The 15,532-nt window shown below is 41.7% G+C and overlaps 1 protein-coding gene across 2 annotated transcripts in view; it reads right to left on the reverse strand.

The window, feature by feature from the left end:
- Window positions 1-15,532, reverse strand: part of HIVEP1 (HIVEP zinc finger 1) — a 144,117-nt gene that overhangs the window by 121,242 nt on the left and 7,343 nt on the right. The gene's annotated exons all lie outside the window — the stretch shown is intronic.

Below are 15,532 nucleotides of genomic sequence, written 5' to 3' on the forward strand. Positions count from 1 at the left end.
AATATTTATATGAGTAGTATGGATTTAAAATATGAATAATGGCTGCAATAGTATCCTAAAAACACAATCATCTCCCTTTTCCTATCGTTTAAAAAGCACTTAGATTTTCAGCCAGTTAGCTGGGTCTCTATGAGCAGTCAAGTAGAAGCTGGTTAAAACACATTGTGTGACTTGCCCAGGGCCCAGGGCAGGGCCTGACACAGGGGGACACTCAGAACACCTCCAGAGGAAATGCGGTGTCAGCAAAATGAGGAGGTCGATAAATTCTCTTCCTAAACACAACTTCTGAAGCAAGACAAAACCTCAAAACAACCAGTTCAGCACTCTGGTAGTCAATGAAAGCCATACACAAACAGAAATGTTTCTTCCTGAAAAGCACTGAACTTCAGGTAAGACCAGCACAATGCAAGCCCACGGCCGTTCTGCTCCGGCCGCTCCTGTCCCCCTGCCCTCAGCTCCTAACGATGCAACAGTTTAGCCAAGGGGTGGGTCAGTTGAGAAAACCAACAGCTTCACTGCCACTGCAGGCGAGGCTCATTAGATACAGGGCACTGTCAGCTAAGGAGGTGATGCCATTAGCAAGAGAACACAAAGGCCTGAGCTCAGCTAGCCTGAGGCTGAGGTCAAGGGAGGGTCAAGGAACAGACCAGCAGACTAGCCAGGATTTCAAGGGGAGTTCTAGGAGGTGAGGCAACTCTCCACAGACATCCCAGGCTGACCAGAGATCCTGCACACGCATCGCAGGTGTCGGAGTGGACACGTCCCCCCCCGCCCCACATCCCTTGCTGGCACCCACACACAGATGCGAGGGGGTCTGGCTGAAAGTAGGAGTTGGGCAGACAGGACAATTGCCTGGAATCTGAAGGTGCTCCTTGCCCACACATGGACCCATTGGCACAGAGCAAAAGCAGGTCAATCTCTGCTCAGGCTTTGGCTGAACACAAAACTATGCTGCCTCAAGGGTGACCCCTGGGGAGCTGGGCTTAAAAGTAATAACAAGAGGGCTTCCCAGGTGGCGCGGTGGTTGAGAGTCCGCCTGCCAATGCAAGGGACGTGGGTTCGTGCCCCGGTCCGGGAAGATCCCACATGCCGCGGAGCGGCTGGGCCCGTGAGCCATGGCCACTGAGCCTGCGCGTCCGGAGCCTGTGCTCCACAGCGGGAGAGGCCACAACAGTGAGAGGCCCGCGTACCCCCAAAAAAAAAAAGTAATAACGAGAAAAGAAACAAAAAGACAAGCTGAACAGAGGCACCAGCAGTCACACAATGTGGGAGAGAAGGCTTCACAGATTGACTGCAGGCAAGTCACTAAACAAACGATTACCGAATAACAACTCTTGAGAAGACAAGAATTAGAATCCAGAGTTGCTACAATCTATTGTCTGAAATGTAAGATATTCAACAAAATACTTGGAGACGTGAAAAGAAACAAGAAAGCAAGACCCATACTCAGGGGAAAAAAAAAAGCAGTCAATAAAAACTATCCCTACTATCCCCAAATGTTGGATTTAACTGGTCAAGACTTCAGAGTAGCTATTATATGAAATATACGTTCAAAGAACTGAAGGAAATCATGTTTAAAGAATTAAAGTATTATAACTCAACAAATAGAGACTCTCAAAAAAAGAGATATAAATTGTAAAAAAAAAAAAAAAGAGAACCAAATGGAAATTCTGGCATTGAAAAGTACAATAAATGAAACGAAAAACTTACTAGAGGGGTTCAACAGCAAATTTGAGCTAGTATAAGAAAAAATCAGTACAGTTGATGGTAGCTCAAAGGAAATTAACCAATCTGAGGAACACAGAAAAAAGATCAAAGAAAAATAAACAGAGCCTCAGAGACTTGTGAAACAACATCAAGCTTACCAACATATTTGTAATGGGAGAAGAGAAAAGGGTGGAAAAAATATTTGAAGAACTAATGGCCTACAACTTCCCAAATTTGATTTAAAAAAAAAAGAAAACCATTAATCTTCACATCCAAGAAGTTCAACCAAACTCCAAATAGGATAAACACAAAGAGATCCACACCTGAACACATAGTACTCAAGCTGCTCAAAGCCAAAAACAAGGAGAAAAACTTGAAAACAGCAAGCAAAAAATAATACATCACGCAGAGAAAACCAACACAATACACATCTGATTTCTCACCAGAAACAATGGAAGACCAAAGGCCATGGGATGTCCAGAGTGCTGGGGGGAAGGGGAGCTACCAGCCAAGAATTCTATAACCAGAAAACCACTCTTCAAAACAGAATGAGAGGGCTTCCCTGGTGGCGCAGTGGTTGAGAGTCCGCCTGCCAATGCAGGGGACACAGGTTTGTGCCCTGGTCTGGGAAGATCCCACATGCCGCGGAGCAGCTAGGCCCGTGAGCCATGCCCGCTGAGCCTGTGTGTCCGGAGCCTGTGCTCCGCAATGGGAGAGGCCACAACAGTGAGAGGCCCGTGTACCACCAAAAAAAAAAAAAAAAACAGAATGAGAAAAGAAAGACATCCCATGACTTTTCGAAAAGATAAATGTATTACTAGAAGATCCGCCTTGCAAAGATGCTATATGAGTCCTTCAGGTTGAATGGAAATGACACAGACAATAACTCAAATCCCCAAGAAGAAACAAGGATTGCTGGAAGTGTAAATAAGATGCTATTAATATTGTTTCTTACATTCTTTTTTTTCTCATTTCTTCCCTAAATTCTTTAAAACATAGAAGATTGTATAAAGCCATAATTTAACACTGTATAACTGGGTTTACAACATACAGGGATCACACATATATGACAATAATAGCATAAAGGGAAAGAAAGAGACAAACTGGAACAAAGTTACCATTGTTCAGTTAGCATGATTCTCAAGTAGACAGTGATACATTAAGACGCATATTATAATCTCTAAAACAACCAAATGACTTGGTCAAAGAAATGGACTCAAAATGATAATAATAACAACAACAATAAAAGCAACAGAGAAATCAAAATTGTACAACTAAAAAATATTTAACACAAAAGAAGACAGTGACATAGAGAAAAACAAGATTATGAGACAAACAGAAAAGAAATAACAAAATGGCAGACTTAAATCCATCAGTAACAATAATTACATTAATGTGAATGGAATAAACACCACACTCAGAAGACAAACTGTCAGACAGGATAAAAAAGCAATTCCAACAACATGTCCACAAGAGATATATCTTAGGTTCAACAAGCCAAAGAAAGGTTCAAAGTAAAAGGACAGGGAAAGATATACTACGCAAATAGCAACCCTAAGAGAACTGGAATCGGAGATAATTGTATCAGGTAAAACATGTTACCAACTTGACCTAAGTGGCATTTAGAGAAACTCCAGCTAACTGCAGACTTGGGGATGACTGCTTACAGCAACATTATTCACAATAACTAAAAAATGAAAACCAACTGGTGAATGGGTAAATCAAATGGGATCTAGTCGTACAACAGAATATTACTCAGCAATAAAAGGTAACAAAAAAACAGATACACGTGAAATTCAAACACATCATGCTAGTTGAAAGAAGCCAGACATAAAAGTCTGTACATTGCATGATCCCATCATATTAAATGTCCAGAAAAGGCAAACGTAAAGAGCCAGAAAGCAGACCAGGAGCTACCTGGGGCCAGGAATGGGAGCGAGGACTGACTACTAAAAGCTCAGGGAAATTTGGGGCGTAGGATGGACACGTTCTATAACTGGATTGTGGTCAGGGTTGCACAGCTCTATAAATGTACCAAATATCATTGAACTGTACACTTACAGTGGGTGAATTTTACTGCATGTAAATTATACCTTAACAAGTCTGTAAAAAAAATATATTGTATAGTGGTTTGACAGAGGCAATTATAAACTACTGTCTGGAGACTGACAAAGGCACTCTTTCCACGAAAGAGCATCAAACACAAACAGTGCAAACTCTGGCTCATCCAGGATGTTAGTGTGAATGTTAGGCATGTAACTTATCACTCATATGGCATTAATTTCATCAAAACACAACAAATCAACTTAAACTATCAACAAATAAGAGGCCAAATGATGCATTTAACCCTTGTCACATAGTCACACATCTGCTTATGTATGTTAATTGAGTATTACTTACATATTCACTCATCAGATGTTTGCACAGCTGTCTGAACTTGCATGTGTAAGCCATTACGGTCTTTAAACGTCGTCAACTATAAATTTCCCAGAAGACAGGGGCAGAGCTGTTGAACTCCACAGTGTGTCCCACACATCACAGCAGGGCCTGCAGAACTCCAGACAGAGGCTTCTGGGTCACTTCATGACCCTACAGGCTCTTCCTTTCACCGAGAAAGGCAACGCGTTAACAGTTCCCGATTCTCAGACCATTTTTGAGCCATGTGCTAACATCAGCCGGTACCAAAGTAAAGAGACTAAGGTTCCAGTGTGTTTGTGGAGAACTGACAGTGCTTTCAAAAGCATTTCTCAAACTACTCAAATAGTTATTATGAACTCAATCGAGCCTATCCTTAACATAGAGTATTTAAACTTAAGCAAAATAAAGTAAAATGAAACCAGAACACAAAAATATCATTTCCTCTATTCACCCCCATCCTACTCACTATCCCAAACCAACAGAAATAAAGAATCACTTGGAGATTGTGTTGTAGAGAATACTGAGAATTCAGACCCACCAGGTATTAATCATGTTCTCAAACACCCAAGCACAAAGTGTAATGCCTCACGTGTTAGTACAGTCATTGCTCCGACGACCTGTCCCATCCTTAGGTCCGCTCACAAGGGGCAGGACTGCCTTTTCAAGCCCATTTTTCAGAAGGCCCTCCCCTCAGAGGCAGCTCTGCTTCTCTGCAGAACAATCCTTCACAAGATGTACAGCATGGGAAATCGTTGCTTATGGTATTTTTCTACGCTGTGAGTTAAATACAGTGGTGACTACGGGAACAACACAATCACAGAAAGGACAGTGCTCTGCCTGACAGAGCAGCTGGCTCCCTCCCTGACGACCCAGGCCTTTTGGGTGGGGACCCACGATCTTGGCATCAGAACATCAAGAACAACAGAATTTTTCTGGCAAGACCAACTCAGCCTCTAAGGCTCTCTTCACCCTAGAACCACAAGCAAAGGGACTCCTTCCCAAACAGATGTGAGGCGGCAGACCCACACGTGCTAACGCAGCAGCTCTGGGCCCCCCTGCGATGCACTCCGACAGCGGAACTCTACGGAAAGACGGAGCTTTCTGACTTACTCCCAAGCAGAAAGGGCTTTATAAATAAATAATCTACTTCTCCTCCAGCTCCTGGACAGGGGTCAGCAAACGTTTCCTGTAAAGTGTTAGATGGTAAATATTCTAGGCCTTGTTCAGCCATTTGCAGCCCCTCGCTTTCGTAGCAGGAAAGCAGTCAGACAACATGTAAATGAATGGGCATGGCTCTGTTCCAGCAAAAACGTTTACAAAAACAGGTGGAAGGCTGGATTTGACCACTGGACTGTAGCTTGCTGACCCCTGCCTGGAATAACAGCTGTTTACAGCGAAAAAGGAAATTACAGATCAACATCACCCTGCCCCCGACCCCTGCCTACTCCCATGCCGTGTTCTCAATGAAGACACGAAATTCAAGTTAGTTGCTCGAGGTTACACATTAGTTTTTGCTGGTTTGTTCGTGTGCATGAAGATAATTTTCTGAAATAAAAGAGAGACAGAAGCAGGCGGGGAGAGAGAGAGAGAGAGAGAGAGAGAGAGAGAGAGAGAGAGAGAGACTCATTCTTTTAACCTATCACCCTACCTCCTGGATATCAACAAATCATACGGACCTAGGTGGAGGCGTTTTTGGATGTTTTTTTAAATACACTTTTTTTGAGCAGTTTTAGGTTCACAGCAAAATTAAGCAGAATGTACAGAGATCTCGCATATATCCCCACACATGCTCAGGCTACCCCACCAGCATCATTCTCCACCAGATGGTACATTTGTTACAAATGACCAATGTACACATCACATCACCCAGAGTCCATAGTTTACATTAAGGCTCACTCTTGGTGTACAATCTATGGGTCTGGACAAATGTAGAGTGACAGAGTGACATGTATTCACCATTACAGCATCATACAGAAGAGACTCACTGCTTTAAAGACTCTCTGTGGAGAGGTTGTTTTTTAATTTCAAAGTGTTATAAAATTGTCCCTAGCCTTCTGTAAATATTCAACTTAGTATAAAAGAACTCAACTGGGTAATTGTACAATTATCATAAATAATTGGAAGTACACATATCAAATCTAAAAAGTTTCCTCTCTTCTTCTTCATTAAAGTTTCAAGTTCAGTGAGAAATCCACTCTCATCAGGCAAACTAGACCAACAACCACTTCTGTATCGTTTCCCCCCATTCTTCAAAAGCCTCAAAACTTACTTTCTCTGTCAATCTATCCTTCTCTTCTTTAAAACCCATCTCAAATCTCTGCCTCCTTTCGGTTTTCAAGGAGAACAAAGTTAACTTCTCCAAAAAAGTATATTCTGATTGCTTTTATCCCACTCAGATTTTTTTTTTGCTCCATTTTCCCTTTGAGAATTCCATACTGCTTGTACCGTACTCATCTGAAATTATATACGTGTTGCTTTATATTACCCTTAGATCTTTTTCATGTGTTCTAAAACTCTCTGAAGGAGGGTAACAAGTTTGTTGTTCACTGTTAAAATGAAAGACTAATAAAATCTCCTAACCCTGATCTCTCACCCCTCAAAGTGGTTCTTCATTTGCCCTTTACCTACATCTGCAATCTGGATATAGGTCCACATATATCTAAAACAGTACATCTTTTCTATATTCTTCTGTACCTACTGCATGAGAAAAAAAATATAAAATGTTTTGTTCTTTATTTTACTCAGAATTTTAATGTTGTCATTAATTTTCCCAGAAATAGTTTCTAAGCCGTTATGTCCGAAATTTCAACCTTTATGCCGAAACTCCCGTTTAAATACTGCCACTCTCCACCTTAAGCAAGATATCTTTACTTTCAACTACATCTTACTAAGCAAATCATGTAAGTAAACATCTCCGATGGAACAGCTATACTTTCCCTCTTGAAGAGCTTGGAAATTCCCTTGATTGTTTGTCATAGCAAATCCAACTTGGACTACGGTCTACGTACACAACTCCAAAATGGATTTCCAACAGTTAAAGACTTAGAGGGGGGAAAAAGGTTCTTCAAATTCTGACCTGCTGAGTAACCTCAGCTCTATGTGCTAAGCTTGACAAGCTTTATTTTGTAACTGGGATGGAGAGCATTTCTAAGCTCTTACTCTAGTCAGGAAAGCTCTTTCTGCTATCAACATGAACAAGCATAATCATGACAGTTAAGAGCAAAGGCACTGGAAACTCCTAGCTGTGGGACTCTGGGCAACCAGCAACTTCTCTGTGCCTCAGTCCCATGCCCATGAAATGCGAGCAGTAACAGCAGCCATCTCACATGGTTGTAAGGATTAAACAAACAAACAAACCTGCAAAAAGCTCTTTGAATACAGCCTAGTACACAGACCTGCGAAGAGGCTAGCTCTTTTCTTTTTTTTTGCGGTACGCGGGCCTCTCACTGTTGTGGCCTCTCCCATTGCAGAGCACAGGCTCCGGACGCGCAGGCTCAGCGGCCATGGCTCATGGGCCCAGCCGCTCCGCGGCATGTGGGATCGTCCCGGACCGGGGCACGAACCCATGTCCGCTGCATCGGCAGGCGGACTCTCAACCACTGAGCCACCAGGGAAGCCCGCTAGCTCTTTTCATCATCATAAAAGTGACATGGCACAACCTCCCTCTTGCTACCGGCCCACAACAAACTGTAACTGTGGGAAGCAATATGATAAGAAAAGATTTTAAAGACCATTCCACAAACATCATCTTGAACAAGACACAAATGAGCTGCTCAAGATCAATTCCCCTAAATGTCTCTGCCCAACTTTCTGATCTGTAAAATGAGGAAGATGAACTAAATACCTCAAAGGTCCGTCCTTCCCAGCTGTAAAACTTGGATAATTCTCTTGGAGAAGCGTATGAGAGACTAGCAACTGGAGAGATAACTCCTTGGCACTGTTAAACCACCTTCCAGGTCCCTGTGTAGCAGCTCAGTTCATTTTTTTTGATTTTTAAACTATCAAACACTGCCCCATTGTAGCAATATGTTTAATCAACTTCTATTTGGATACTGTAACATTAAGCGGCTACATGCTGACTGTACCTTTTTCTTCACTGGAGAATCTGAAAGAGTTGGAAGATAAGCATATATAAATAAGCACACTTCAAAATACAAACCTGTAAATATGTTTGAGCAAATTCATACTCTAATCATATAAGCACACACAAATAATATACACACATGAACACCTAAGTACAATAAAAATCAAGCTTTGTATCAATTAAGCGGCTCTAACTCTTAAACTACTATGGTTCCACCTCACATTTTGTGAGTAGCCACTCACAGTAGCCAACTGTTTTGTGATCACTATATATTTTCTGAATAATTTTGCATGGCAGCACAGCCTCAGAATATTTTCTAGAACAAAATTCATTATAGAAAATGTCTAAGAATCTTCTGAAAAGTCTTCATTTTAAAGTTATTTTAAAAAAAGTTTAAAGTTAACGCAATATTGCACCAACTATAAGCTTTAAGTCTAATGGTCAAAAAGAACTTCCCTCTAACATAAAGATTTGAGTACTGAGAAGAAAGGACCCTAACTGGTGATAAGTTTTTGTGCTATAGACGGCTAACAGTATTACAAACATCCAGTGCTTTATAAGAACAGCTTTGCATCATTTGTAATTCGCACATTGTTAATAGCACATTATTAATATGCAAAAAATAGTTTAACTGTTTTAAAAGAATTCAATACATAAATGAAAAACTAAGGCACTTAATTTATTCATAAAATATTTTTTCAGATAACACAAGAGTCAACTTTAGCCCAGACTTACTCACGTTACACCGCATTCTAAATGTGCAGCTTTAACACCTGTGTATGTGACCAGGGGGGTTATGCATAGTATGTATTTTTCCAGTCTATGGTAAGACAAAATTATACCTCATCAGAACATATTTTCTGCAAAGATGTTCTAAAATAAAGTCATTACTCTGATTAATCATATTATTACATCTTGTATTTGCTTTTGAAAAGAAAAAAGCATTTGGTTAATGTTAATAAGCATTCAAAAAGCATCAGATAAGCTCTCAACAGGAGCCAAAAAATAATTATCTGGAATAAAAAAAAAAAACAACGGAGGCTTGCTATATTAAGTCTATTCTTCTATTTTTATCCTCGTCAAAATAAATAATATCATCTACTTATACAATAGTTCCTAATAAATAATATCATCTACTTATACAATAGTTCCTAATAACTGCAACTGCTTTTTCACCTTTGTCATCAAAACTATATTTTAATTTATTACTTACTTTATTTCTAGCTACAGTCATATATAGAATTTTTTTTTTGTAAGACATGGGGTGGTTCTCCCAACAAAATTTCTAACTTCTCAAATCTTAAGGCTGTGCTAACCTAACATTCAAATGTGAAAAGCAATGCATAAGCAGCTGGAATTCCATCTGAAAATCATCAAAATTAAACCTATTCTACAGATAAGCTCAACAAGATAATCCCCACATAACAAGAAAACATAAAATTATATTCACAGTAAGATTTTACAAAACAATCACTGGAGTAGGTTCATACACTGAGAGCAAATGAAAATATTCGCATTAATGAGATTACTTCCGAAATCCCAGCTGGGTTCCTGCGGTCTCACACAGGAGGGGGCCAGGGGATGGAGAGACGGTACCATATAGCGATGACCAGAGCACGTCATTTCTATCCCACGTGACAGTGATGTCAACATTTTTAACAACAGTTCAATTATAATAGAATAGAAGACCTCACAATCAGTTTCCTGAGAACTCCATGCAGACAGAACAAATAACATGTTTTACTTCATTCAACACTGTCAAAATATGAGGCAAGGTTTGAAAGAGTTGAGCGGCAGCGCACTGGCTAAGAACTTCCCTCCCCAGATGACTGTCCGCACTGACCTCTCTCCCCCAAATCCCAAGCCTTGAGGAGTCAGGACCAGGAGGCGGCACATCAGTAAACAGTGCTGAGCACAGAGGCAGCCTCCTTTATGCAGTTATCAAAATGCAGTTAGAGGCTTCACATAGGGATTCCTCATGTCCTCTGTTTGCAAAGAACGTGTAACTCAAGAGTTGGACATAAACCAGTTTTTTACCAAAAGTAACAAACAGGTCTCTGGACTGAGTGTCTATCCAGTGTCAGGCATTGTCCCAACTGCCTACACTTGCCATAACCTTCACACACTGTCTCTATTTTACGAGGAGGAAACCAACACTCCCAGCTTGCCCAAGGCCACACAGCTAGTCCGTGACAGCTTAAAGCCCAACTCTTTACCATTATATTAACTAAATGTACCAAAGGGATAAACTCTAGGAATCCAAACGGCAAAACCTCACATAAAACAAAAGTTAATAATAACTACTTGGTTTACCTGTTTAAGGCGATTCAAACTTTATATTAGAATAGGTTACTTAATCAGAGGTGACCAAATATCATAAGAAGCATTTGCTACTTAAAGTTCAAAAACGTAAGCAAATTTCATGAGTACAAATCATCTTTAACCCTCTAGTTGGCTAAAAAGCTAACACGAATGTTATTTTGTTGAGCACAGATAGAAGACTAAAACAGTCTCTTTTGACATAATTTATATCCAGCTAAGATGACAGATCTGTAGAATAATCATGATGCAATTACAAAGTATAATAAGGCACCTGTAGACACAAGCAACAGAAGCCCACTGTATACGGGGGCAGTGGGGGGCAGAGTACAGGGGGAGAAGAGAGGAGGAAAGGGGAAAAAAGTCAAAGAAGTGGTGAAATCTTCTTTGGCAGACACACCTCCCACACAGAGTAAGAAAACAGAGTAGAAGTGAGGAGGGGGAAGAGATACTTTCCAGAAAGAAGAGCAACACAAAAATGCTGGGTTTGCACGCTGAGCTCCTGAAATGGCAAATGACTATCCAACAGATACACAGGAGAACAAGAAGGCCAGAGCGAGGCAAGTGTGTCCCAGCTAAACTCACGGCTTTGGACCTTATCTTCTAAGGCGATGGGCATCCACAGATCCCACCTGTGGATCTCAGCTACGCTCTGATCACCCTCCCAAGTGTTACTTCTCACATTATAATAAAGCTGGCTCTCAGAGGGGAAAAGAGCTCTCGTCTTTCACAATGTGTTCAGAGCCAAATGCACTCAACCAATAAAAATGAAAAACAGCCACACCAAATTCTCAAAATACATTTTGCAAAGGTTAATACTTAGTATTTTCCACACTGATTTCCAATCCTAAGGCCGATGACTCTCTGAAACCCTAGGCCCAAATACAACCCAAAATATGTGACACCCATTTTTTTTTCCAAAGCTTTGAAACTTTCACAGTGACGAATGGCAAGGCACAAAAACAGCCCTTTATCTTAAAATGACAGATGGAGCCCCTGCAAGTCCCCAGTTCCTCCATTCCACGTTACCCAAGAGTCCCTGCGAAGACCTGGGAAGGAGGCGACGGGTAGGGAATGACTGCTGGGGAGGAAGGCGCCACCCTGCTGCACGCTCATATAGACCACACGTGGAGCTGGGCCTGGAGTTTGCCACACGGTGGCCAAGAGCCCCTCTCCAGGGAACCTTCAGAAATGCCTATTCAACCTCACGAAGGAAATGTCACTGTTAGACGCTACCCACCCACAGTGTGCAAGTGGGCACCAAAGACAAAGGTGGTTTATGTGGCCAAGGGTGAAGAGACCAGAACTCGGCAAACCTCACTCTCACAAACTGTACAAGTCACCCATCAGCTCTAACTCTGACTCAGTTATGCCCCAAATTCATGTCCTGCCCTTAACATACCAGTTCCTCTCATGCTTTTCCACTAAAGAACCTCTAGCATCAGAGGTGTAAACTCCGCCTCCTATGGGAGCACAGCCTGCGTGCCTAATTTAAATCCGTACTAACTTTGTATGCTCCTCCAGGATAGAGCCCTGCATGTATTCTTTCTACACTTGTATAATACTTTAACACGTGAATACACACACACACACACACACGTGCGTGTATACATATGTTCCCCCAATCCTTCCACATGCCATGGAAGCATAATAAACATATGATTTCAGATTTAAGGATAAAGCTTTAATTATTGACTTGATGACCAAGCACAAGACAAATTCTTCACAGGCTCTTTTCTAAGGAAGACTAAATAGAGGCAACGTGTTTAATGGAAACCCCTAAGATGACAGCACACAGAGTAGCAGCGAGGAGCTGGTCTTCTGACTGCGTCTCTCCCCACGGCATAATAATAAATATGCCACGGCATAAAAATAAATAAATTCACATATGAATTTATTTATGAGATAGCTCTTCTACAAGACAAAGCCGTGGGTCACAGGTAAAGCCAAGCAAACATGATACTCCAACTGTATCACACAACTGAGATACAAAATACAGTCGTCCCTCGGTATCCACGGGGTGTTGGTTCTGGACCCCCACGGGTACCAACATCCACGGACGCCCAAGTCCCTTAAATAAAGGCAGTTGGCCCTCCGTATCCAGGGGTTGAGCTTCTGAGGATTCACCCAACCTGTGGTTGAGAAACATCCACATATACATGGACCTGTGAAGTTCAAAACTTGCCGTTCAAGGGACAACAGTAAATGGTAAAAAATTCATTTTAGTACCTGTTGTTTCCCTGCTTACTTTAACCCCCAAATTGCGCCTAGGGATAGAGTCCTCATACATTTTTAGAAGGAAAGAGGAAACTGTAAAGGTGTTCTTGCCTTTGTCCTTTGCTTACTTGGGTTTTCCCAATGGGAACAGCTTGGCCCTCACCCTTCTCAGCTGAGTGAGCTAACTGGCTCAGACACCACCCCTTCCATGAAGTCCCCCCTCCCCCGTGCCTGCCGAATCTGCCCATCCGCCCACACGGCTTTAGCAAAGTTGCTTTTGTCATCTTGCGCTAATCTACTTTGATCCTTTCTTTAGTGGCTGAGAGTTCATAACTGCCTTAGTCAAGCAACTTTTTAGACTCTCACCAATGGGCCAGAACCCAAGTTATTACAAGTTCTCTTCAAAAACTTTCAAAACATCTTAATTTCAGAAAACAAGCAAGTTTTCCTGCTAAAATTTTTCACTTTGCATACTAAATTTAGACCCAGACTTTGTGATCTTTATAATCTGACTCCTCCCAATTCTCCCACTCCAATCTCCTCCCTCCCTCCCTCGTCTCCCCTCTGAGTAGAGCTTCTCATGCTCTGGTCATGGATGGTAACTTAGAGGAGCTTGGATTCCCCAAGTTGCTTCACAAGCTCCCACCCCAAGATGAAATGCACTCATCCTGTCTTGTCAGCTTCCTAGGTAATCTGTCAGCCTTAAGAACCCAGTTCAGATGTTATCTTTCCTTCCCACCCTGCCCCTCTCCAAACCAGCCCCTGCAAAATTGGAATGTAACATGATCCCCAAACTCCAGTGTCATCTCTAAACGTCTGCTCTTCCCTCACTACCTTCTCTTTGCAGCGTCCATGTCTGATTATCATTTCATCCCTGCCACCTGGAATGGCAGCACAGGAGGGTGTTCAACAAATACCTGCTGGACTTCCCTGGTGGCACGGTGACTGGGAATCCACCTGCCAATGCAGGGGACACGGGTTCGAGCCCTGGTCTGGGAAGATCCCACATGCCGCGGAGCAGCTAAGCCTGTGCGCCACAACTACTAAGCCTGCGCTCTAGAGCCCATGAGACACAACTACTGAGCCGACGTGCCGCACTGCTGAAGCCCGCGTGCCTAGAGCCCATGCTCCGGAACAAGAGAAGCTACCGCAATGAGAAGCCCGCGCACCGCAACGAAGAGTAGCCCCTGCCCTCTGCAACTAGAGAAACCCCACGCACAGCAACGAAGGCCCAACGCAGCCAAAAATAAATATAAATAAATAAATTCACAAAAACAAAAAACAAGTGCCTGCTGAGTTGTACATTTATTTGATACAGAAAGGAAAAGTCTATGGCCTAAAAATCTGCATTTCTCTGGATAGCCATGTTATCTAGAATATAATAAAGGATATATTTTAAATATGAAAAACATTTAATGTTTATGACCTAATGAACGATACTTTCAGATCAATCATGCATTCATTTTTTCAGTGAGTATCTGGGCTCCTAATTAGCTGCCAGGGGTTGTGCTGGGCTAGGGCCCCTGCCAGCCCCAAGGCTGCCTTAGAGCGTGCAGATCCATCGGAACAGGGTACCCTCTCTGGACAGATGAATTATAAAAGCTGAGCCCAGGACTCCAAACGCCCGCCTCAGCTGGCTGTGAGCATGGAGCCATTGCCTACAGAAGTATATGAGAGAAAGTCCGACTTCGGGGGCTCAGATTCTAGTAAAAGAGACAGGCAAATACAGTCAGTTTCCAACATTTTCTATGTGACCCTGAAAATCAGACTTCGACATACGACACTTAACACACTCCATCTAAATCCTCATCTCATTGAACACTGGTACTAAAATCATCAATTTGAACTCAGGCTGAGGTATCCACCTGTGCTAGCAGAGAGTTCTAGTACGCTTAGGTAGGAAATGAGCACTGTTTGCAGATTCAAGTAGGCCACGTAATTGGCCACATTTTCACTTACTGCCTTACAGGGACTGGCCAAATTATTTCACCAAGGAACATTTTCAATTAAATTTGTCTGATTTTTAAGTCATTTCTTACCTTGCGTGTGCTTGAGAATATTTTTTCTGTAATTGTAAATATTTCATAAGATACTTTACTCAGTTTGGAATTATTTGCTTTAACAGTTCTTTGCTTAACACTGCTACACACTTTTACCTACTAAGTTAAATATAAAAGATAATTACCGTTCCCAGTGGATAAGGTACATTAGAATAATACAAATCTTTTAAAACAATAAGCTAAAAGAAGCTGACTTTCCTAATATTAAAATATCTCTTCACATTTAAGAGGAAATGCTGATTTTTTTTGTTTTATATGAAATGTATATCATATACATACACATTTTTGACCAATTGCTTCCCTATGGAAAATAAATCAGTATACCTACTTCCTGAGTAGTCCTGCAAACAATGGTCTGAGTTAACGTCGACTACAACTGTCTTCACTTCTTGTTAATCTAAGGTATAGACTGGTACAAAAATAAATCTCAAAAGAAGTATGGGGGAGGGGTGAAAAAAACTAATTCATGGTGATCCAGTTGGCAAAGAATATCCAACCATTTATTTCAGATTCCTCATTCCAAACAAGGTGCCTGTTAAGAGACAGTGAATCTCAGACTTTAATATCCACACTAATGCTTGGGAAGGCACTGTAGTTTTGTCAGATTCAATTAATTCGTTCAACAAATATTTACAAAGCATCTCCTGAGAGACAGAAATTGTGCAGGGCAAGAGGAAGTGAACCAGAGAAACAGAACGGGGTCCTGGAGCCGCCGGACCATGGAGCA

Source organism: Lagenorhynchus albirostris, chromosome 10, assembly GCF_949774975.1.
Source record: "Lagenorhynchus albirostris chromosome 10, mLagAlb1.1, whole genome shotgun sequence".
In the NCBI taxonomy this organism is placed as follows: domain Eukaryota; kingdom Metazoa; phylum Chordata; class Mammalia; order Artiodactyla; family Delphinidae; genus Lagenorhynchus; species Lagenorhynchus albirostris.